Source organism: Myiozetetes cayanensis, unplaced genomic scaffold, assembly GCF_022539395.1.
Source record: "Myiozetetes cayanensis isolate MyiCay16 unplaced genomic scaffold, myiCay2020 scf12, whole genome shotgun sequence".
NCBI lineage: Eukaryota > Metazoa > Chordata > Aves > Passeriformes > Tyrannidae > Myiozetetes > Myiozetetes cayanensis.
Window position 1 is genome coordinate 29,713,674 of NW_026086826.1, and position 22,539 is coordinate 29,736,212.

At 43.4% G+C, this 22,539-nt stretch overlaps 1 long non-coding RNA gene across 1 annotated transcript; it reads right to left on the reverse strand.

The window, feature by feature from the left end:
- Positions 1-2,380: 2,380 nt before the first annotated feature.
- Positions 2,381-22,320, reverse strand: LOC126635749 (uncharacterized). Its single transcript, XR_007627777.1, has 7 exons — positions 22,260-22,320; positions 20,872-20,964; positions 20,594-20,667; positions 20,198-20,311; positions 9,941-10,104; positions 5,673-5,794; positions 2,381-4,194 (listed from the first exon to the last, which is right to left on the reverse strand). It is a non-coding gene; the product is annotated as an uncharacterized LOC126635749 (long non-coding RNA).
- Between the last annotated feature and the right edge of the window lie 219 nt (positions 22,321-22,539).

The following is a 22,539-nucleotide window of genomic DNA, read 5'->3' on the forward strand; positions in this document are numbered from 1 at the left end:
TTAATTTACAAATCACCAAATTAGAGACAAAAAGGGAGTTATTGCCCTACCTGTATCCACCCTCGTGGATGGAGGAATTTTGATCCCCTGGAATTAGGGAAAGCCTTGGAGGGCCACAGGAGATCTGCAGGTGTGAGGGAGAGCTTGGGCTTTCCAGGAACCATCAGCAAGTTGAGCGGAATGACTGAGATTTTGTATAAAAGAAATGAAGAATTACCCTAATTTTAAATTAAGGAAGGATTTACCTGATTTACTCACAAGTACTTCTCGCATTTTGTAGGAGAACAGAGGGTGCAGCATCACAAGATAAATAAATATAAATATAAATATAAATATAAATATAAATATAAATATAAATATAAATATAAATATAAATATAAATATAAATATAAATATAAATATAAATATAAAGACCAGTGCAGGGTGGGATGAGCACTGACTTCTCCAGAAGAGATTCCATCCTTCCCTCTCCTGGCCAAGGACACACCTGATAACACAGAAGGGATGTCTCAGCTCTAATCCAAAAGAGCAGATTAAATAAATTAATATAAAAATGCTGTCAGGAGGTGGTGGGAAGGACTAAAATGCCCCTGCAACTGCTGCAAGCCCTCTGACACCAGTGGAGATGCTTCTCCTTCTCCAAATGGTGCTGGTGGTTATTTCCAAAGCTTTCCAGTTCCCCATAGGAAGGGGAGAAGGAAAATCTACCCTTAGTTATAAGATTCAAATCTGCTCCACCGCTGATTGATAGAACCAGGAAAAAACACCTTTCCTCATTAATTTACAAATCACCACATTAGAGAGAAAAAGGGAGTCATTGCCCTATCTGGTTTGATAATTTTACTCTCATAAATATGTGAATTTACTAGAACATTTGCCTACTTTCTCTTTTTTAAGGCAAAAAAAACAAATGTGAAGGGAATGACAGAGAACCTAGAAATATGTTAATTCCTTTCCTTCATCAAACAGCCATGAATATACATTACCATAATATATTACTATTTCCAGCTTCTTTGATTTATGTTCTGGATAACATGTTTATATAAAACCAACCTCCACAAGAAGGCAAAGAAGAAAAGAGAAACCAAAGAAAAAAAAAATCACAACACCAGCAGCAGGGAAACCAAATATCACCTAAAATGAACTAATAGTAAAGTAGGCCAGACAAAAACTAGTAAAGTTTCCAAGGATTTCTGAGGCACTTTGTTATGAAGGGTTTTTTTTTTTTTTTAACATCAAGGTTTGTGAAAACATGATTTGCAAAGATACACCACCAAAAATTCATTAAGGGTGGAGGTAATTAAAAATTCAAACCTGGTAATTCAAACCAGGGTGAAGGTAAATAAAAGAAAACTGACCCAACACGCAGTTACTGATATTTATCACGTCTGATTTCATGTCAGTGACTCCCAATCACATCCCCAAAAATCAGTGTAATCCAGAGGGGCTGTTTGCAGCACCACAGAGGCACAACTGGACAAATTCTTGCTCACAGAGGTTTCCCACTAAATGGTTTTTGATTGCCACTGAATTTGGGGTTGTCCTGGTTTGTGCCACTGAATTTGGGTTTGTTCTTGTTTGTGCCACTGAATTTGGGTTTGTCCTGGTTTGTGCCACTGAATTTGGGTTTGTTCTTGTTTGTGCCACTGAATTTGGGTTTGTCCTGGTTTGTGGCACTGAATTTGGGTTTGTTCTTGTTTGTGCCACTGAATTTGGGTTTGTCCTGGTTTGTGCCACTGAAGGCAGAGGGGCAGAGATATTGGGACAGGAGGAAAAAGGAAAAAAGGAAATATTGCACCTGTCTCCAAGAAACAGGATCCAGTTTCACTTCACTGCATGTTCCTGTTATTACAGAAGCCCAAATTACTGCCTGCAATTATTCACTGAATCTTCACCAGCTATCAATTCAATCCAATCCATCAACTCAGTCATTTCAATTATTCTCCTAATCTTTGGGAGAGGGTATTTACAAGTTCCTGTTATTTTACCCAAGCCCATAAATCACGAAATGCAGGGTTTTTTGCCATGCAATATCTGCCCTATTTATTCCTCTGTCTGTATGACAAGCACACTGCTCAAAGAACTGCATTGTTGTCATTGGAAAGAATGATCCAAACGCATCCCAGGACTTCATCTGTATTTCCCTGAGTGTTTTATGATGTACACGAGGTAGAGAAAAAGGTCTTCAAGTGATTTGGGAGGAAATATATTGCACCGTGTCTGCTTGGATTGTCTTCAGGCAGAACTTGTTTCCAGGATTCTTTAATTTACATTTCTGCTGTTTATGTGCTCAGTTTTAATGCTTCTTCACCCGCCTGGGATATTGGTAAGTGGAGTAAGAGATGTTTTTATGAGCCATATACAGTGAAACACAGAGAGGTTAAAAATGGATAAGCAATATTTATTAATCTGTTGGTGCACAAAGAACAAAGTCAAATTTTTCCAGAGCCCTCAGAAATGAAACCTTCAAAATATGGGTTTAGCCCTGATGGGCACAAAAAGAGTAATTTCATTTTGTTATGATTATGGGCAAGTTTCAGCTCCTCCAAATAAATACTGGGGTGAGAAACTGAGTCACTTCTTCCTCTTTTTTCAACAATACCGTTATTCCGGCAATCTCTCTTTTTATGGGCTTATAAAAGATAACATTAAAGCAGATGGAGAGCCTGCCAATCCCACAAATTCATCTATTATTAACATGGAAAATGTAGTAAAGAATAAACTCTTGGCTTTAGAAGAGTTCCATCGTTTTCAGACACCTCTGGGAAGATCCATGGCCCCCTCACGCTTTCAGCAGATGCTTTATAAAGTGAGATGACAAAACTGTTTGGGGGTTTTTAGTTGGTCTCTTTTTTTCAGTTAGTTCATCCCAATGAACTTCTGACTGTGAATGGGAAAAGAGTCATGAGAGGAAATGTTCCCATCCTTTGTTTCTCCTCCCCAACCTTCCATACACCTTTTCTGGGTCCTACCAACAACCTTCAGTAGCACTGAAATCTGGGAGCAATGAGCACTATTGGTTCCCTCACAGCATATTTTGCTGACAGCTCTGCAAAGTCAAGTGTAAATGAATATTAAATTTGCATATTCAAAGCATAAATCCTAATTAAATAGAGAATTTCAGCCCTACCCTTAACGCTCAGGCTGTTCAATCTTGCTTACTCCCTACAGTAGATATTCCAGAAAGATGAGAAAAGTATATGCTTTTTTTTCTTTTCTTATTAGGAAAAGTCTGAGAACAATCCTGCCCATCTTCTCCTCCCTGTGAGGGTGGGCAGGCCCTGGCACAGGTTTCCCAAAGAACTTGTAAATGCCCCATCCCTGGAAGTGTCCCAGGCCAGGTTGGACAGGGCTTGGAGCAACCTGGGCTGGTGGAAGGTGTCCCTGCCCGTGGAATGGGATGGGCTTTAAGGTCCCTCCCAACCCAAACCATCCTATGATTCTGTGAAATTTTAATCACCTTTTTTCCCTGAATTCTCCCCTGTTTATCCCTCACTGGGTAATGCCAGGGTTTTCCCTTTGCATTCCACTGAGAAGGAGCCCCTTTCTTCCTCCCCCTGCTGCTGGCTCAGGATTCATGTTCAAGATTTTATCAGCTCCAGCACTGAAGGAGCTCAGTGAATGAAAATGTGCTTTTGTTCCCATTTTTTAGGCATTATATCAGGGAGGAAGAAAGCTCCTTGTCTGGCTGACAGAAACTAAGTGGTTCTATCTGTTGTACCCCGCTTCCTTATCGACTGCTTTCCATTGTTTCCAGGAAAACCCTTTTGTAACGGGGAAGGAACTCGATAAAAACACAGAACAAGGACTGGACTAATTCAAAAGGACAGTTTTCTGTCCCTGGATGTTCAAGCCATGACCCTGCCTGTGAACAGTGATCCATGAATGAGCTGTGTGGATATTGAGGGTGTCAAACAGTGCCCAGAATATCCATAATCCTCTCAGATAGCCTGAGGGACAAGAGCCACAGACACGCTCTCTGCATGTCCAGTCCTAAAGAGAACAGGAGCTGCTGCCTCTTCCCCTTTCATATATGAAATCCCTAATCCCAAAACAACCCTTTCATCCCCCTGGATATGCAGTTCTCTCACATTTGAACTCTTTCTCTCTCCTTCCCAGCTGGAAAACCAAAGAGCCCACCTGGAAAGAGCCCAGGGTGGTGTCAGCCCCCTGCTCGCAGCAAGAGCTTCCTGCCTAGGAAAAAAGAACAGGAAAAGCTGAAGGAAAAGAAGCTCGAGTTCAATTTGGGAAAATGCTTTATGATTTATTATATCATTTATTTTAACATAATATTATGTTGTATATCATATTGATACACATGTTCTCATTTACTGTGTCTCATATTAAACTGTTTTTTTTTTACCATTGATCCATTCTAGGGGCATCTACAATCACCTTCAGTGCTGGCCAAAAATCCCCCACACTGAGGGTTCTCAGGGCCTCAAGCACTGCCCTCAGTACCTGTTGCTGTGTGACTGCAATCATGGGGTGCAGACCAAGCCTGCAGAGCTGGACCAGGGTCTCCAACACATCCCTGATGCCCTTGTGGGTAGGGGACCAAACCTCTTCACGCCACAGCCTCCTGCAAAGCGGCCACAACACTCTGCATTTATGAAATGATTGCACCTTGTGAGCAGAGCCAACTTCCCACAGCTTTTATTAAGCAGCTGGTTGTGGCTGGGGCTGGGGAGTGGCGGTGCCAACACCTCCAGTGACAAATGGAAGCTCAGACATCTGGCCCTGAGCGCTCACAGACACGTTGATTTCCTGAAACGATGGCACACAAACGATAGAAACAAAACAAAACCAAGCAAAACAAGGGAGGGCTCTGTCTGACAGTTGCTGCTGTGTTTCAAAGTGAGAAGATGCTTCACTGGGGGGGTTCTGCTGGGAGACAGCAACCTGCAAAAAGGGCTCGTGGAAAAGAACTTTCCACTTGAAATAATAATCACATCTCTAGCTGGGACTGCACTGCCAATGAAGCAAAGGGCCTTGAGACAGCCAGAAACGTAGGGTGGATTAATTTGTCGAGATGTGACACTGTTTTCCTTGCAGGAGAGTTGCATTTCATTTATCAGGTTGTTTCCCTCTCAGCAACCACAACAGCACGACCTCCTCGCTGCCTGAACTGCAGCAGGTCTGCAACAGGATAGAAAACACCCAGAACTGTCCCAAACCCAACAAAGATCTGATTTCCCACTCATTTCCCACCACTTTCCCTGGTTTTTTTTTTGCTGTCTATTTGTCTGGCTTTTTGTCCTGCTGAGCAACAATCAGTGCATGATAAAATTTCCTAATTGCAAAGGGCAAGTCAACCATAATTATGATTTTTTTTTTTTTTTTTGCTAAGATTATTTTCCAGAGATGTCCCCAGCTCTCAGGGAAATGAGAAGCTGGGCTGCCTGGTGATATATTTTTATAGCTGCCTTCAGGGACAGGGGTTCTGCTGAGCTGTGAATAAAGAGAGGAGGACACTCCAAGGGCCAATGTTACATTCAAATTGTCAGGCACCTCAAGGCTCCTGAGCCTGTTTAAGGCACAGGGACACCAAGAGAGCATCCCCCCAAATTCCATTCCATTTCTGATGGCTCAGGCTGCAGCAAATCCACATTTTCTATTAGACAACATGAAAAAAACCATAATTAAGTAAAATAACCATATTTAAAGCCCACCTTCAGGTGTCTGAAAGGAGAGAGATCAATGCAAGGACTTTTTTTCTTCTCTCCAGACGTCTCCTTAGAGAGGCAGCAATGGGGTCTGGAAAACACAGGAACCCTCCAGCAGCAACTTTCTCCTGAAAGAAAGACTTTTGTGACCCCTCTGGAATTACTGTAAGGACAAAACTCCTGCTTTTGGCACAAAAAAAAAAAAAAAAAAAAAAGTTACATTATATTATTTAGGAATAAAAATCTTCAATGAAGAAAGACCTCAATGAAGAAAGGCTTCAATGAACATTTGTGGTGATTTTTAGGTGTTTCCACAACAAACACAAAGAAGTCCAAAAAGTACCTTCTCCCTCTTTGCCATTCCCAAATCTGTGTGTTTAAAAATAAAAGCAACAGAATGCAACATATTCAGAACGAAAATGTGAGCTCATCTGTGGGATGACAGCCCAGAAAAGTGAGCATCTGTATATTTGGATGTATCTTATTTACACCCAGGAAAGACACTGGGAACATCATAAAATCCTGTGGAAAAAAAACAAACAAACAAAACCAAACCTAAATGGCCTTAGAGTGACGTGAAATTTAGAGGAAAACTGGCCAAAATTTACTACCTGGAATGCAAATTCATCGCAAAAAATTATGCAACACGCTTTTCCAGTCACATCAAATATGCAAAAATATGGTTGCAAATTGGAAGTAAAGCAAAACACAGATGCACCATAAATTTCATTCTGGTACCATCACGAGGAGCAAAAGCCTGAGAAAGATTTTTGCATTTTTATTCCCTCCATTCAGTTTATTCACCTCTTTTGACTGTGAATGAGACACCCATTAAAATATTAAAAGCTATTTAGTAGGTGATCTGAAATGATTAAAAACAGGATAGAAGAAAAAAAAAATTAAAAAAGCATTTCCAGTGCTTGTCAGCATCAGTTTTTCTGATCAAATTTAATACAAAATAGCTAATGAGGGCAACTCAGCCCCACGAACGTTGCTCAAAATGCAAACTTGATTTCCCAAATCATCCCCTCCACATTTAATACGGTGATGATTACAAGAAAAGCAGTGCTCCAGTATGGTAATTTCCTCCCTGTTTTTCTGCTGATGCTGCCCTTCATCTGAAGGATCCTGTCAACCTCTCTTCCCCAGCAGATCAAAGCCAGGCATCCAGTTTGTACCAGATGCCATCAGGAAAAAATTACACTTAAAAATTCCCGAAGTAATTAAAAAAGCTCTGTATAAACCGTCTCAAAGAGGAACACACAGCGTACCAACCCTCCCCTCTTTAAACAACTTCTGGGAAGGTGACAAAATGTGACTTCAAGCTCATGCTGAACGTGCCACCTCCTTCCTTTGAAGCCCTAATTAATGATCTTACCTGAGCATCACAGTAAACACGAGACTGCAGGCTGGCTTTGGCACTCTGGGATCCTTACCCTCACTCATGCCAAGGAAGACCATGGAATTCTGGGGAGCAGGTGGATCTTGGACGAGGAATTTCAGGGACAGGATGATCCTGGAGCAGGTTCATGGTGCTGGGTTTATCCTGGGGACATGACCCTCCATGCACTCTGATGTCACTCAAGGGGTTGTGCCGCCCCTGACCCAGGGGGAATTCACGGCCAGGAGTGGGAACTTTGTCTCCTGCTGTTGTGCTGGGAATGTGGGAATGCCAAAAAGCCAGAGGAGAAGAGGTATAGATGGACCAACCCGTGTAGTGATGCCAAAATCCAGCCCAAAACAGGATCAAGAAAAAAACAAGGATGCCAGGCAGAAGAGCCTCTGTTTCAGAACTGAATCTTGCTTGCTTTACCTTGGAATGCCATGTGGGGTTTTTCTATCAGTTTATTAGGGGTTTATGCTCATCCTGCTGTCAGTCATCTCCAAGCCCAGCTCTCATCCTTTCCTTCCCCCTCTGGGACGGCTCCAAACTCTCCTTGCCTGGCACCAGGAGGCCACGAGCAGGCAGGGGTAGCCCTGAGAGCCCCCCAGGGACACAGCAGGGAGTGTTCCAGGGCACACAGCCTGTCACCAGCGTCCCACCACCACCCCAGACAAACCTCAGCCAAGGTGGGCTTGTCTCCCACGGGCTGCTTTCATCAAACAATTCACCGAGGGGCTGAAGTGCCTGGGGAGCACAAAGGACACGAGCTGAAATGCATCCAGTGCTGCTGCTGCTGCCAAGAATGTGACTGGGAGCAGCTTCCACTGTTTGGAGGCTCGAGAAAAGATGAAAACATCCGGCCTGGCACCTAAAGGGGCTGCCCAATCCATCCTGGAGAGCAAGGAATGGAGCTGGTATTCATTAACCCTTCCCTCTTGGCTTCTTTAATAAAATGAGAGAGAACTCTGTCCAGCCCACGAGCAAGATTCATTTTTTTCCTAAATGACAAAGAAATGGAAAACACGAGGCACTTGGCAAAGTATTCCTTTGAGTAGCTTGGCAGCTTGTCATTGATAATGGAATTGTTGTCTGATCGTCAGTCATCTGCAATTTAATTTACCCACAAAACCTACCGCCTCTTCTTGCACATATTTCTCCACAATGTGCCTATTTACCTTCCCAAACAGGAAGAAATACATTAGATGATTTAAAGGGTAGCCCTTAATGCAATTTAGGGGCTTGCAGATTGATTTTCCTTAATGAACTTTATATCCTGCCATCCTGTCGTTTTTTCCTCTGGTCCATTCAATTAGGCCCTAATCAGTTATTAAGGGTTAGATAATGGGAACGTGACATCATCCACACGAGGCAGAAATTTTTTGAGGGAGATTAATTAAAATCTAATTTTCATGCAAGGCTGGACCGTCTGAGACAAAAGGTGCCTGTGATAATTGCAAGGCAAAAAAAAAAAAATAAAAGGGAAGAGAAAAAAAAAAAATCCTGGAAAGCCCAAAATGGGGAAAAGAAGAACACCCAGCTTGGGGAGAAAGGAGTTGAGAGAGAACACGTTCCTCTTGTGTGTATAAGAGAACCTCTGTGCTGTCTTCATCTAAACCACTGCAGAACAAACACTGGGAATTGAAGCATTTCAGGAGAAGGGCTTTTTTTATTGGGGATGAAAAGCAGGAGTCATTCATGTGCTGCTTTCAGGTAGAAACACACACTTTAATAGCAGCAGCAGCAGTGCTTAAAGCAGAGAGGCTTCTGTGGGGTTTGTTAATATTGACTTGTGAGCGAGGGGAGCTTTGGGCTCTGAATACACATCTAATCTCCACAGAGAGCACAGCTCAGCAGCTCCATTTGCCCCGCATCAAAGAAGGAAAAAAAGTTGTTATTCTGCCAGGAAAATTGATCTATTTATCTGATGCAACACAGGGTTTGTTTTTCCTGACCTCCATTTTTTTCAAAGAAGGGATGCTGCAACCATTCTTAAAAACAACCTGAAATACAAGGGGTATGTCAACAACTAAGAACTTTCTAGTAACAATATCCATATTGCTGCAGGAATTTTGGACACCCTCATATTTCAGAGTAAAGAAAAAACCAGATCCAACGGAGTAAAAATAAGCAACAAAGTGCTGACACCTCGTGGGGGCCTCGCCGGCCTCGTCTCCTGGTTCTGCTGGATTGGGGCTCTGGTTATGGCCAGGGAGAGCCAAGCCCGAGGGGCAGAATGTTCCACAAAATGCTCCACCCCTTGTGGGGTTTGGGATTTGAGTCTTTGTCAGCTCTCTTTTGAAGGATTAGAAGTAAAACTCCTGCTTTTGTCCGGGTTTTCTCTTCTTAGACGGCTTTGAATTGGCTGGAAAAGTTTTATTCTCCAAACAATTTCCAGAAGATTTCACTGGATTTAAAAAAATGTGTTCTCCACATTATATATATATTTTTTTCTCCCTTTAGTTTTCTTGGCTCCCTTTTTCCTCCAAACCTTCCAAGCATCCCTGTAACCATCTGTAACCATAGTCCCAATAAAGAAGGCAAGTCTTTTGGTTAACTGAGGTTTTCATTGGTTTCTTCCCCCAGATACGAGGCATTCAAGGTTGCTTCACAGAAAATCAACCCTCCCCCTATTGCCTCGGTGCAGGTGCACAGAAATCAGAACAGATCAACACCAGAATCCCAGGGAAAGAGGAACTAACACATCTTTCTGATTCCAGGGTGGAACCCACAGCACAGCTGCCTCTTGTGGATGCTCTGAATGGGAGCACGTGTTTGATGCCGAGGAGAATTCCAGAGGGGAGCTGGGAACACACAGGGAACCAGCCAGTTGCTTTCTACATGCTTCTAAATATCCCATATATTTATTCATATTAAATATGTATTTACTCACCTTTTCTCTGCATTCCCACGATCCCTTGAAGAGCAGCCCGTGTCGTAACGTGTGCTGCAATAATGGATATTATAATACATAAATAATACCTAAAATAATGGATAACTCACCGAGAAGCTGCAGTTTCTCCTCAAATCCATGCTCCTTATAGACCCCACTCAGTTCTAGAGAGGTGAGACAAAGGGCAGAGCACATAAGGGACACATGAAGATTTAATAAAGGGTTTGCCAAAGTACTGAAGACCAAAGGCAAAGATTCTTTCCATGTTCACACTGAGCTGAACCCCTGAGTCACCACTGAGGCTGCTTGGAGCATGGATATTATGGGATGAGCCTCAGAAACTCGTTCAAATGTGTTCAATATTCACTCAGATGTGTAAATATTGTTCATATCCACTCCCTCAAAACTTAATTCCCTCAATCCATGGAAACACCAAAGGAGCCAAAGCAGTATTTGCTGGTTTGGGGTTCCAGAAGCAAAAATACACAGGAAATATTCCCAGAGCAAGTGCCAGGCCATTCTCTTCCATCTACAGGAAGAAAATATCTATGGGGTAAATACGTAAGGCCTTGAAAATTGAGAGAAATAACATTTCATAATTATTTTTCCTTAATTGTTTTTTAATTTACCCTCTGCTGGAGGAGAACTGAGGCCCCTGTCTCCCAGTCAGCACAAACTTTGCATTCCTTCATCTGCATTTGGGGCTTCCTGCAGAATGAGCCTCTTGATTACGACTCTGCCCTTCCCCTGCTCAGCTCCAGCTGCTGCCTTTCCAAAAACTGAGAGGCACAGCCGTTTGCTCCCTTATTTGTGCCGTTTGTTTTGCTCCTGTGAGTTCTCTCACTTCCCCTCCCAGCTCCCTGAATATCTCTGGAAGGAGAAGGGCCCAGCTGTGCCCTCAGGCAGCTGCAGGAGCCACAGCTGGGGCAGTGCCACCACCCTCTAAGGCAGCAAACAAGCCCCAAACCCCAGATTTTACAGTTCTTCCCTCCCACCTCCTGCTGAGAGGAATGAGAGCAGCACAATCTGCGAGGGGAGAAAGGAGGAGTGAGAAAGTCATGGAAAGGAGCTCTGTGGGGTGGTCTCGGTGACCCTGAGCCTGTGAAAGGATGGACCTCGTGTTCCTGCCTCCTTTTTTTCTCCTGCTCTGGAGCCACAGCCACGGCCAAGCCCAGGCAGGGAGCCACCCTTCCTGACCTGCAGATGGCTCTTCCACCAGGCAAGGCTGACACAGCTTCTGGCTGAAATAGGTTGGCGAAGAACAAGACAAAAATCCAGAATGAAGCTTTCTTCCTCCCCTCCTTATCCTTTCATCTCACCTTACCCTAACAAATTTGGAGTTCTGTGCGAGCATCTGGCCCACAAATAAATATGAAAATAGCAGAGCGCTGCTTGGTGGGGAGATTTATTTCTGGGGATGTTGGGTTTTGCCACGGAAAATTTACTGTTCTGTGGAACTCCCTGCTCAGAGAAGATTCAGCTCCAGCAAGGAAGTTTTGCACATCAAACAGCATCACTCAAGGGGCTCTTTTGCATGGCCAACCTCACTAACTTATGATTCACTCTGAAAATGGTGCTCCTGTGGTGGTGTCACCATTTCCCTCCCTTGGCCTCCAAGAGCACAACAAAAGCTCCCAACCTTCCATAAAAACAAAAAGTCCAGCCTGGTCTCCCATGTATCACCTTTGCTCTTGTGCACAACCCTCCTTTTGCTCTTCCAGTGTCATTTTCCCCTCAAAACCACAGTTGTTTTCTTCCAGCATCCATCCCTTGTGGATGTTTCTGTACCAGAGGTCCCCCTTTTTCCCAGTGCTGTTCCAAGGCTCTGCAGCAATGGCTGGTTTTTAATCAGCCTGGAAGTCACTTGGGGTCTCTTCCTGCCTAGCCCAGATTTACTTTAGGATTTTCAGTTTTGATGAAAGCACAAGTGGGAAAGAGCAAAGCTTCTTCTCCCTCTGTAATTAATCACAGGTTAAAGTGCTGTATGAATTAGAAAGGCCTCAGGAGAGGCATCACTTGCTGAATTTCCAGCAAAGCACACAACTGAAGACATCCTTTGCTTTGTGTGTTTGGTTAATAGAAGAATTAGTCACTGAGCTGGAGATTTTTTAATTCTTTTTTGTTTTTTTTCAAAGCTTGCTCATCTGTGGCAGATGATTTTCTAACATGAGCTCTGCCTTTGTAGCCTGTAGAAAATCTGGTATTTTGTGAGTTTATGCCTCATGGCAACTTGGGAAGCTACAGCAGAAAACTCAGATATCATGTTATTTCTCAAACCAAACACTCAGAGGGTTTTTTTTGACAGGGAGGTGGGTGGGACAGTCACTCAGCACATTAATTTCCAGGGAAGCAGATGGGTAAGGGGAGAAACACAGCCTGTCTTGCAAATTTATCAACAAACATCACCACAGCTTTTAACATCCTTCCCTGCTCTGACTCCAGACTCACCGGCAGCAAGACGTGTCCCTTTAGGGAATTAAAGGTGGAAAACTGAATTCCCAGCAGCTCTGTGGAAAAACACACCATCTACCCTACCTTCTTAAAAAATGCCTGTGAGCCAGAACTGATGGGAAGACTCCAACCTGCCAGTTTGTTCTCTGATGTGTTCAAAACCATTTCAGAATACCTGGCTGCTGAAAGAAAATTAATCTGATTGTATGGCTGCAGGTTCAAAGATGCAAATTAAAAATTTCCAAGAATCCAAACATTTCCCAAAACTGTTCAGGGAGAGAAAAAGCTCTCCTATGATTTATGCATTATACTTTTCTTACCAGTACACAATAATTGTTGTCCTTTCTTTCCTCTTTCTTATCTCCAACAGCCCTTTTTTTTTTTCTTTAATTAGACTTTCTTTTTAAATTGCTTTAAAACACAGAGAAGGTACAAACACTGGCAATAATACTTGAATGGACTTTCAAGCAGCATGAAATGCAGAAATCTGAATTACTTCATCTTTCAATTGCCTGTAACAAAATGCTACTTTTTCCACAGATTGGTTAATGTGTGGTTAACTAAAGGAATTCAAGAGATCATCTTAATTCAGCAATACCAGGTCAGGTCCCAGGGCTTTAAGGTTGCTTAATGAGGTTAAATAAAAGGGAATGTTAAACAGCTCTGACTACATCTGAAATTTCCAAGTAGCTCCAGACATACTTAATGGAAAAACTTGGGCCCCAGTGAATGCCAATAAATCTATTTTCTTTTCAAGAAAAAAAAATTAAGGAACATTAAAAGGACATCAATCACACTTTTCTTAACAGGGTGCTAGAGAGACACAATTAAAGATGCCCCATTGCACTGTAGCACAGCTTAAATCAAGAGTCTGAGCCAGTATCTAAGGATGTTATTAAAGTTATTTCTTCGTTGCATTATTAAAATCTAAGATTAGAAAGAAGTTCTTTAGCTTTACATTAGTGAGAGGATCTTCCTGACACTTTCTTCAGCTTTGGGAAAAGAAAAAAACAAACCCAAACATTGCCCCAGTAGTTCCCTTTAGTTCCCCTTAGGGTGTGTGGGTATCCCAGGTATCCAGTGTATCCCACATACTTACCAGAGAAAACACAAATAAATGGAATTCTTAAATTCTTAAAAGTGTGTTTTATCTCTAGAAGATGTCCAGCCACATAAGAAGAGCCAAATATCCCAGCAAGTGAAATCACCATTTGTCTTCTGGAATACTAGTTTTCTTCTTGAAGTAGTTTTCCACCACCAAGTCTGTAAAACTTTCTCTAATCATGTTTTTATTTGGGTTTTTTTTTAGGAGCTGCTCTTTCCCACCTGCATCCATTTTAATGTGCCCTCAATATCAGTTATTTTTACCTCAGCAAATAACCAGGATGAACAATAACCCTCCCTTTCACAAACAAAAAAAAAAAACCATGATATTGCTAGTGGAGGAACACAGAGAAAATTGCCAGAGAAATAAAACCCCAGCAAGTGTTTTCATTTGTCAAATTCCCTCAACAAGAAGGTCCTGAGCGAAGAAAATACAACCCATAAAGGCAGCATCAATTATCTCAGAGAGGAGGCTGCATTTGTCCCTAATTTTTGCATATTGGAAAATGATGATTGCACACGTTCCATCAGCAGGGAAGCTGTGAATCCATACAAATAGCAAGAATCCCCAGCTCCTGCTGGGCACTGAGGATATCCAGGAAGTCCTTCAACCTCTGAGCTGGAACAAGAGTCTGAATTGATCTGGTGTTTCTGGAAGACAAAGGAGGTGAATCCTTCCTTGTGAAGGTGTGTCCTCCATCACCTCGTGTCCCCCAGTCAGTTCAGGCTCTGAAAAATGCACTTTTCTTCATCCCAGCCCTGAGTTCTCCAGTGCAAACTGGTGCTGGTTCAGCCTGCTTCAGACTCTTTCCTTCCCCTAAAACGAGCAAAGCAGCCAGACCTGGGAAATAAAGAAGAAATTGGGAGTAAAATGTATATTTTCAATCCCAGGTATCTCTAATTAGCTGCTTAAGGCCACACTCCTGAGCTCACATCCAGGAAAAATAATTAGTAGGATGGCCAAATCCGTAATTAAAAGTCACGCACAGAGTATGTGCAACTGGACAGCTTAAAATACTCCTGCTCTACCACACAGAGTCGTGCAGAGAATGGGATTGATTTGGAATTCTCCAGTTCCAATCAACAACCAACAAAAAAATACATTAAATGAAGGAAAGAGGGAAGGAAACTGTGGGCACTGAAAAGAAGAGAACAGGAAAAGATGAGACTAAGAGTGGAAATCACAAGAATTAGGCCCTTGTTTATTTATATAAATTCATGGAAATTGATGAGAAAAGCCCAAACCCTGAACCAAACCAAGCAAAATATAAACCAGCTAACAAAAACAAACAAACAAACAAACCCAACCAAACAAAAATCCACTCAAAACATAATCATATAAACCAAAATTAAATTAAAATAAACATAACTATTAATAATAAAAAATAAGCCCTAAGCAGAAAGAAGGATGGAAATAATAAACATGTAGATGGAGATCTACCAAAAAAAATCTTGTTCTGTGTGCCCAGAGCTGCCCATTCTGTGACACCAACACTGCCATTAAAGGTTCCTCGGGATTTATAGCCCACGTCCTTAAGGTTGGATTAATTGTACATGGGAGCTTTGCAACCCAGAAGCTGCCAATGAAAGGTATTTTAAAAATCCACTTTCCACATTCAGATTTTGGAAAACAAAAACCCAAAACAAAACCAGAACTGTGTATTCTTACAATCACTAATGTCACTGAATCTTGTCTGAAATGTTCATTCTCAAGTGATGACTCCACTCTGCTTTCTCACTTCTAACCCCAAAACAAGAACTGGTTTTGTCCTCACTGTTAATTCCAGGGCCACCTTCATCAGAGTCAAAATGTTTCAGTTCTGAAGGTTTAGCTCTGCCAAAAGCACAAGCAGAATCATCAATATTTGTCCATGCATTACCAAGACTTGTGGAAGTTTTCAACATTAAATACCCTTAACTGGAAAGGTTGCACAAGAACTTCACTAAATGGACTGACACTGTTGCCAGCATCAACAGAATGAGCTATTTACCAGTCAAATATCGATGGCTGAACTGATTCTGTGTACAAAAGATGAAAATCAAAGGGTTCCCTCAGGGCTTTTTGTTTTTTTTCCATGCCAAAGCAATTATAAAGACGGATATTTTGTGTCTGACCACAGTTTGGAAACGCATTGAAATGTAGAAAAAATGTTGTAGGACAAAAGTAGATGTAGTTGAGTTGAATAATGAGGATCAGAGTTTCATAAGAAAGCAATTTTCCTGCCAGGTATGACCCAAAAATCAGGAAAAGAGGATCCCAAAGCTTAGCTTATAACTGAACTGCACACAGCTGCTCCCTCTCTGCAGTCAGGCAAAATGACTATAACTAGGAATAAATATTTGCTCTGTATCACATGAATCTGGCTTATGGCTCTTTCGCTGACAATGTAAGAATAAGTGAGATTTTCCATTATTATTTGCTTGCAGTTTTACTTATCCATCATAAATTGGCTCCCGAGCCCATAAATCTCTTGCCTGATAATAATATTTTTCAGGAGATACTCTTCTGAGATCATATTTAGTGAGGTATTATCCACAAACACTGCAAAGTAGACAAAAATAAAACCCCAACAGGTATAATAATTGTCTGGGGGAAAATAGAACAGCGCTCAAGAAAGGCATTTATTTAGAGGCTACAGAATTCCTGATTTTTAACACTAAAATCGCAGCTGAAAATTAACAGAGCCTTGAAACTGATTTTAAGTCCAATTTCCTTGGCTTTCCTTCCTGTGTCCATTAAAAATGAATGGAAGGACATGAGGAACGTGAGGGAAGGTGAAGGAAGAATTATGGAGGAAGAATTATAAAAGTGGGTTTGTTTCAGAGGCACTTACGTCACAAATGAAGAATTTTCTTTTTCTCTGCGATATTTCTAACCTGGAAAAACTTGAGGCATGCCAAAGGAGGGCCAGATAAAGGGGGGAAAAAAAATCCCTGAGGTTTGAGATTTATCTTGCAGAGAACTTACTCAACCAAGAAGCCAGAGGAATAAAATCCCAGTCCTTTGCCCTTGGTACTGATTGGGCTCACTTTGAATCTCCTGCATTCCTCAGGATTCCTGTGAATTCCAGCCCAGTCCTGGCTTTATAAAATGCCACTGTTAACCCTGACAGCAGCAGAGAAAAGCTTGGGAACGTGACCCGAGTGAATCCCAAAGCGCTCAGGATCTGATGAGGAATAAAAGAGCCCGGCATGTTTATTGGATCCCATCACTCTCCAACATTTGGGCTCAGCAATATCACAACCATAAAAACGGCACTTACAGGGCTTGTGGAAAGAGGAGGGAGATTATTTTATGGGAAGGTGAGGACCTTTCCTTGCTCAGGTCCCTCTCAGCCACCTCCTCACACCTCCAGTGGGAGTCAAACACAGGGACAGATTTCAGAGTGCCCAAAACCATGGAATTCTCTGCCCAGTGCACATCCCTGCCAGCGTGAAGGACCTCCCTGATGGCTATGACAGACTCAAGACTCTTGTGCTGGTCTGGGGATCATTCCTTGCCTGGGCAGTTTCATCTTTTCCTTCCCTTCAAGCTCTTTGCAAAGCACGGTTTTCACCCTGCTGAGTGGGACTTGGAGCGTCAGACTCCTCATTTAAAATGCCACCTCCTTTCCCCCACCATTCACCAACTCACATTCCACAGCAACCCTGCTGACCAAGGACTGTGTTTTATTTATTTTCCCACAGCAGCCCGTGGGGAGAGACTGTTCCTTTCTGCCCAGGGCTGTGCCCACCAAAGGCTCGAGGAGCTCCCACGCACCCAGAGGAGCTCCCGGAGCTGCGGATGCTCCTCCAAACCCTCCACTCACACGTTACGAGTCGTGGAGTCACCGCAAGGCTGCTTTACATTCTGGGAGCGTCTCCACTCCGAGAAGTGCCTGCTGATCTCAGAGGAGTTCTGAGAGCCATCATTATCGCAGTTGTCTGAGGGTGTGTGTCTCAGGAGCTCTGCAGCCTCTGTGGCACCATTTCCTGGCTAACAGCACCACCTACCTCTAACAACCCAGCACGCTGTTCCCTTCCACTCACTGCTGCTTTCTACAAACCTGTCAGTGCTTATGTTGCTGCAGGGTCCCTGCTGGGTGCAAACCAAGTTCTGGAAACCTAGAGCCGAGTTTTTCAGTTCTTGTAGCTCACAAAGTGCCCCAAAAATGGCCAGCACGGTGTGGACCTCTGAGTCTTTACTGGGGAAACTGGCACTGCAAAACCCCCAGGTGGGAAACCAGGACAAGCACTGAGGAGTAAAGATGAGCCCTGGTTACCTTTCTTTGTGTCACAGAATAATAGAACTGGGAAAGGGACCTTCCAAAGGTTCTAGAATCCAACCCCCTGCAAGGAGCAGGGACATCTTCAACTCGCTCAAGCTGCTCAGGGAATGGAAGAGATGTGGCCCTTTTGAAGAAGGGAAGCAAATTTTGAGCACTGAACTGAAAAACCCTGCATTTATCCTCCTGTTAATTTGCACTGAAATCTTGGTTGCTCAAACAGAAGTGCTTTGTGAGTGGATTTGGAGTCTGCCCCAGTAGGAGTACAGGAAGATGTTTGTGTCAGGAGACACAAATATGTAACTTGTTAATTCGTTGGACTAATCTGATTTATAGGATTCATTTGTTAGTGAATTAGTAGGATTTTCCTTTCAGAATATCTCTGTCTGCAACAATGAGCAAGGGACATTCCTTGTGGGAAACTACTCCATTGATCTTTAGGATGGAGATGTCCCAAAAAAACCAGTTGCAAAACAGCTGCAGTGCAATAACCACAGGGCTAAAAACTCAGCAGAACCTGTGGGTGGGATTGATGGCTGGATTAAGATTCCCTGGGACTGTAGCTGAGGTGTCAGTGTGTGCTGCAGCCTGAGGTGGCCACATGGCCCAGGCCCCCAAAAACACGCAGATGGGACCCAAAAACACGCAGATGAGACCCTCAGTTCCATCAGACCTCCCCCTGTGGGACATGGGAACCAGCACAGACAATAATTGCTTGATGTGATTAGCTGGAAAATGCTACAGAACACCCACAGGGAGTGCTGAAAAGAACTCCTGCAGACATGGGATATCCATAGTATCTTCAGATCATATGATGTTTAAACATTCATTGTACAAAACCCTGCTGTTATATTGTGTAATCATGTGCTTGCACTTGGCAGGGTTGGAAGGACAAGAGTTCTGGGGTTTGCCTTCTTATTGCCTTTTCTTAATGGTGGAGATCCTGGAAGAATCCCCAGCTCCTTTGGTTCCCTCCATCTCTTCAAAGATCAAGAGGAAAACCCAGGAAAGCAGCATGAACAGACATTCCCAGTGTCCTGCTGGAAATCACTGACACCAGGGAACTTTGGCTCAGCAAAACGGAAAGGTGGGAAAGCCTGAACAAAAGCACTTGTGAGTGCCTTTAGTGAGGCTGAACTGCTGCCCAAAATTCAGTGCAGTGTCAGTAAATAAATAAACACATGAAAGCTGAACTCTGACTGTCAATCTCATTAACAGTCCTTTATTCCTACCCATGGCTTAGAAACCCGATCCATGAGCTATGACAGAAAATACAGTCCTGTCCCTCCCCTCTCTTTGCTTTTCAGATATTACTGCACTTCTCAGCCTGCAAAAAGGGTAAATGGCAAATGGACAGAACCAGAATCTCTTCGTGTTGCCACCCATTTTCACAGGAGTGAGAGACCCAGAGTCCCATCAGAACTCTGAACTGTCTTCTCCAAGTTATCCCCAGAACCAGAAAGAGGCCTTTTAATCTCAAAATTGGGTCATACTCAACCTTTCTTAAACTACAGACAGTACAAATGGCAGAGAAAGCAACTAAAAGGGCTGATAGAAAACTGTCCCCTCTTCCTGCAGGATGAAACCTTCCCTTCAGGGTGTCCATCAGCCCTGTGGCTCAGAATCCCACAAACCTGGGTGCACCAACCCTGAAGAATCCTTCTGATCACCCAGGAAAATCTTTTGTACCTTCTTTCCTCAAGCCTGGCTTTGCATCTGCTCCTGAGCCTTTTCTGGAAAGCACAGGGATTTAAGTGCCTGAATGTTCTTATTTTTAAAGAATATTCTTTTAAAAATATATTTAAAAAAAAATAAAATCTTAGGGCCATTTCTTGAAAATCAGATTCTGAAGCATCCATCAGCCTGAGGATTTAAATGGCCATAAATTAGAGGATTATAGCAGGATGAAGCCCAGTGATGTGTGAATGCCTTTAGAACAGTGGTCCTTGCTGTGTGAGCAGGAGCTCTCAGCCCCCATCTGGCAGCACAGGCACATCAAATCTCACCCAGGCATTTTTAGAAGGCTCACGTTGCTGTCGTGCTTGGTGACAGCAAGAACCCAAAGTGCCCTGTGTGGTTGCCTGGAAGAATCTCTTGGCCCCTTTTCTGCATCGTGATTATTGCACATCGTAGGGAAACCTGATTAAATATTTTATACCCCAGTCCATTTAGTCTGAATGCTTTGACTGCTCAAAATGAGCAAGGAGGGCTTGCCTGCAGGAGGGAGCAGAGCCTGACTTACATTCTCCCACCTCCACTCCCACCCTGAGTTTTCCTTCAGAACCAACACAGCCTTCTTTAAATTAGTGCTGTCCCTCCCCCGTTGCTGTGGCCTTGGACTTCAGGTAATTCCCTGATTCCCAGCCCCAGGAGAGAGGTTCCAGTGCTGGCCTGTTATGGGAGGAGACTGCAGGAGGGGAAAACCTTCTGCACCCACCTGTTGTCTCCTCAGATGGAGAAATCAGGGCGAGAAAGGCTGAGTCTCCTTCCTCCAGCTGCTCCTTTCTGTGGCACTGGAGCACATATTTCTGTTCCAGGCTTCCATGTTCTCCTTAATCACAACGAACATGGAATCATTAAGCTTGGAAAAACCCCTCTAAGATCATCAAGCCCAACCACTAACCCAGCACCACCCTGTTAACCACTAAACCCTGTCCCCAAGGGCCACATCCACGTGTTCATTGAACACTTCCAGGGATGAAGTGGGGACTTCATCCTGTTCCCACTGAGCTCCCTGAAGAACTCCCACCTGGGAGCATTGTTTCCCTGTGTATGAGACTCCTCTCACCTCAAAAAAAATTTAAAAATTAAACTAAACAATTTAAACATTTACCTGAAGGTAAAGGTGTTCATAATTTAAGGTGCTCCTGCACTGTAGGGAGAGAAGCCATCTATCTGTTCTTGCACCTGCCAGAGCATATTGGAGACATCTTAAAGTGGCAAAGCATTTACTGTAACAAACCACAGGCAGCATTCCCAGTGAAAAATAGGGAGAAGGAGGAAGCTGCCAAGCAGGAAAAGCTTGGGAAGAGGCTGCACTGCTTGGGGAGTTATTTATTTAAATTCTAAGCCACAGAGAGACAGCTGGGAGGTGGGGAGAGCAGCACTTACCGATTCAGTGGTGAAGCAGTGGCAGTGGGACGTGGCAGGGAAGGGAGATGCCACCTTTCCCCCAGGATCCCTGAAATACAGCTCTTTCTTCCCCTGAAAAAAAAAGATTGTGTTAAAGCCTGCTTTAAAATAATGACAGCTGTTACACAAATCAGCAGCCTTGGTTTCTTAGCAAAATGCCAGAGCCTGCTCTAACAGCACAAAATAAAAGCTAAAAAAATTAGAAGATGTAACACAGAAGGTGTAAACCTCCAGCAACATGGGGAAAAAAAGTCAACCTGATTTTCTGCTGTTATTAAGGCACTGGGAGAGGTACAGCAGCAGGTTTAATATCATAGATATGAGTACTATGGATATTTTCCCTTACAACACTCCAGAGCTGGACAGGCAAGAGCAATTTCCATTCACCTTATCCTTGTAAGGTATTTCAGCCTGGTGTCTGTAACAGGTTAGGAAAATGCTGACAGCTGTAGACAGAACCTTCCAGAGCCTCAGAAAAGCAACAGAATCTTTTCACAGGGAGAAGGAGACAAACTGCATGGATTTTTTTGGCAGAGTTCCCCAGCCTGAAGAATTCTCAGCCAGCTACCCTGCCACGGTGCTCTTCCCTCTGCAGGCTGCCCTCACTGGCAAGTCTGGGCAGTTTTAGCACTGAAAAATGAGGATTTATAAAAAGTAAAGTCTTGTGGGGTCCTGAGAGGACTGACATTGAGAAATGCCTGTGGTGTGAGGTCACAGAATCCCAGAATCCCAGGAGAGTTTGGCTTGGAAGGACCTTAAAGCCCATCTCATTCACCCCCTACCCTGGGCACTGACACCTTCAACTGGCCCAGGATGCTCCAAGCCCCATCCAACCTGGCCTTGTCCCCATTGTCCTGCCACTCCTGGCCCTTCTAAAACATCCTCTCCAGCTTTCCTGGAGTCTGTTTCCTCTCATCCTGTCTCGTGGCATCACTTGTGGTGCCCTTTCCACCAGCAGTGCCTGCACAGGGCACCAGAGAGGCACCACCACCCCAGGGGAGATGCACACAGAGCAGAGCTTTCTCCTCCAGCCTCTCAAATCACCTTTTCTGCTGAAGGAATAAAAACTCCAAAAGGGAAAAGGAGCACCTCAGCCAACATTACTGTGCTCCTAAGGCAAAATCCTCAAAAATCAGCCCCTTCCCAACACATCCACACCGCTCCCTACCTGGCCCAAAGCTCCTCTCCCACGCAGGTTTTAATTATCCCACACAAGCTTCTCCCCCAGGAAAGTGGGCTTTGGCACCCACCATGCCTCATCTGCAAGGTTTTAGCTCGAAGGTTTTCATGTCCTATCTCCAAGTTACAAGATTTTTAGCAGCAATGACAGCAGTTGCAATAAATAAATTCAGAATAACCATTCTTACCTGTTACAAGCATTCCAGTGAAAAACCAGCTGCTGATGGGTTCTTTTGTGCCCTATTTCCTAAAATCCAAGAGTATAAGTTTCCATTATAAGAGGGGGAAAGAAGAAAAAAAGAAACAAGGAAAAATAATAATTTTATTCCCTTAAATTCGTACAAAACTCTACCCAAAACAGCTGCCCTGTAACAGAGAGGAGTTTTACTTTACCTCCCAAGTGTAGAGGGAGCCCTCAGTTTACTTCACAAAATGCTGTATTCTGTCTTGAACCACTTACCACTGGGA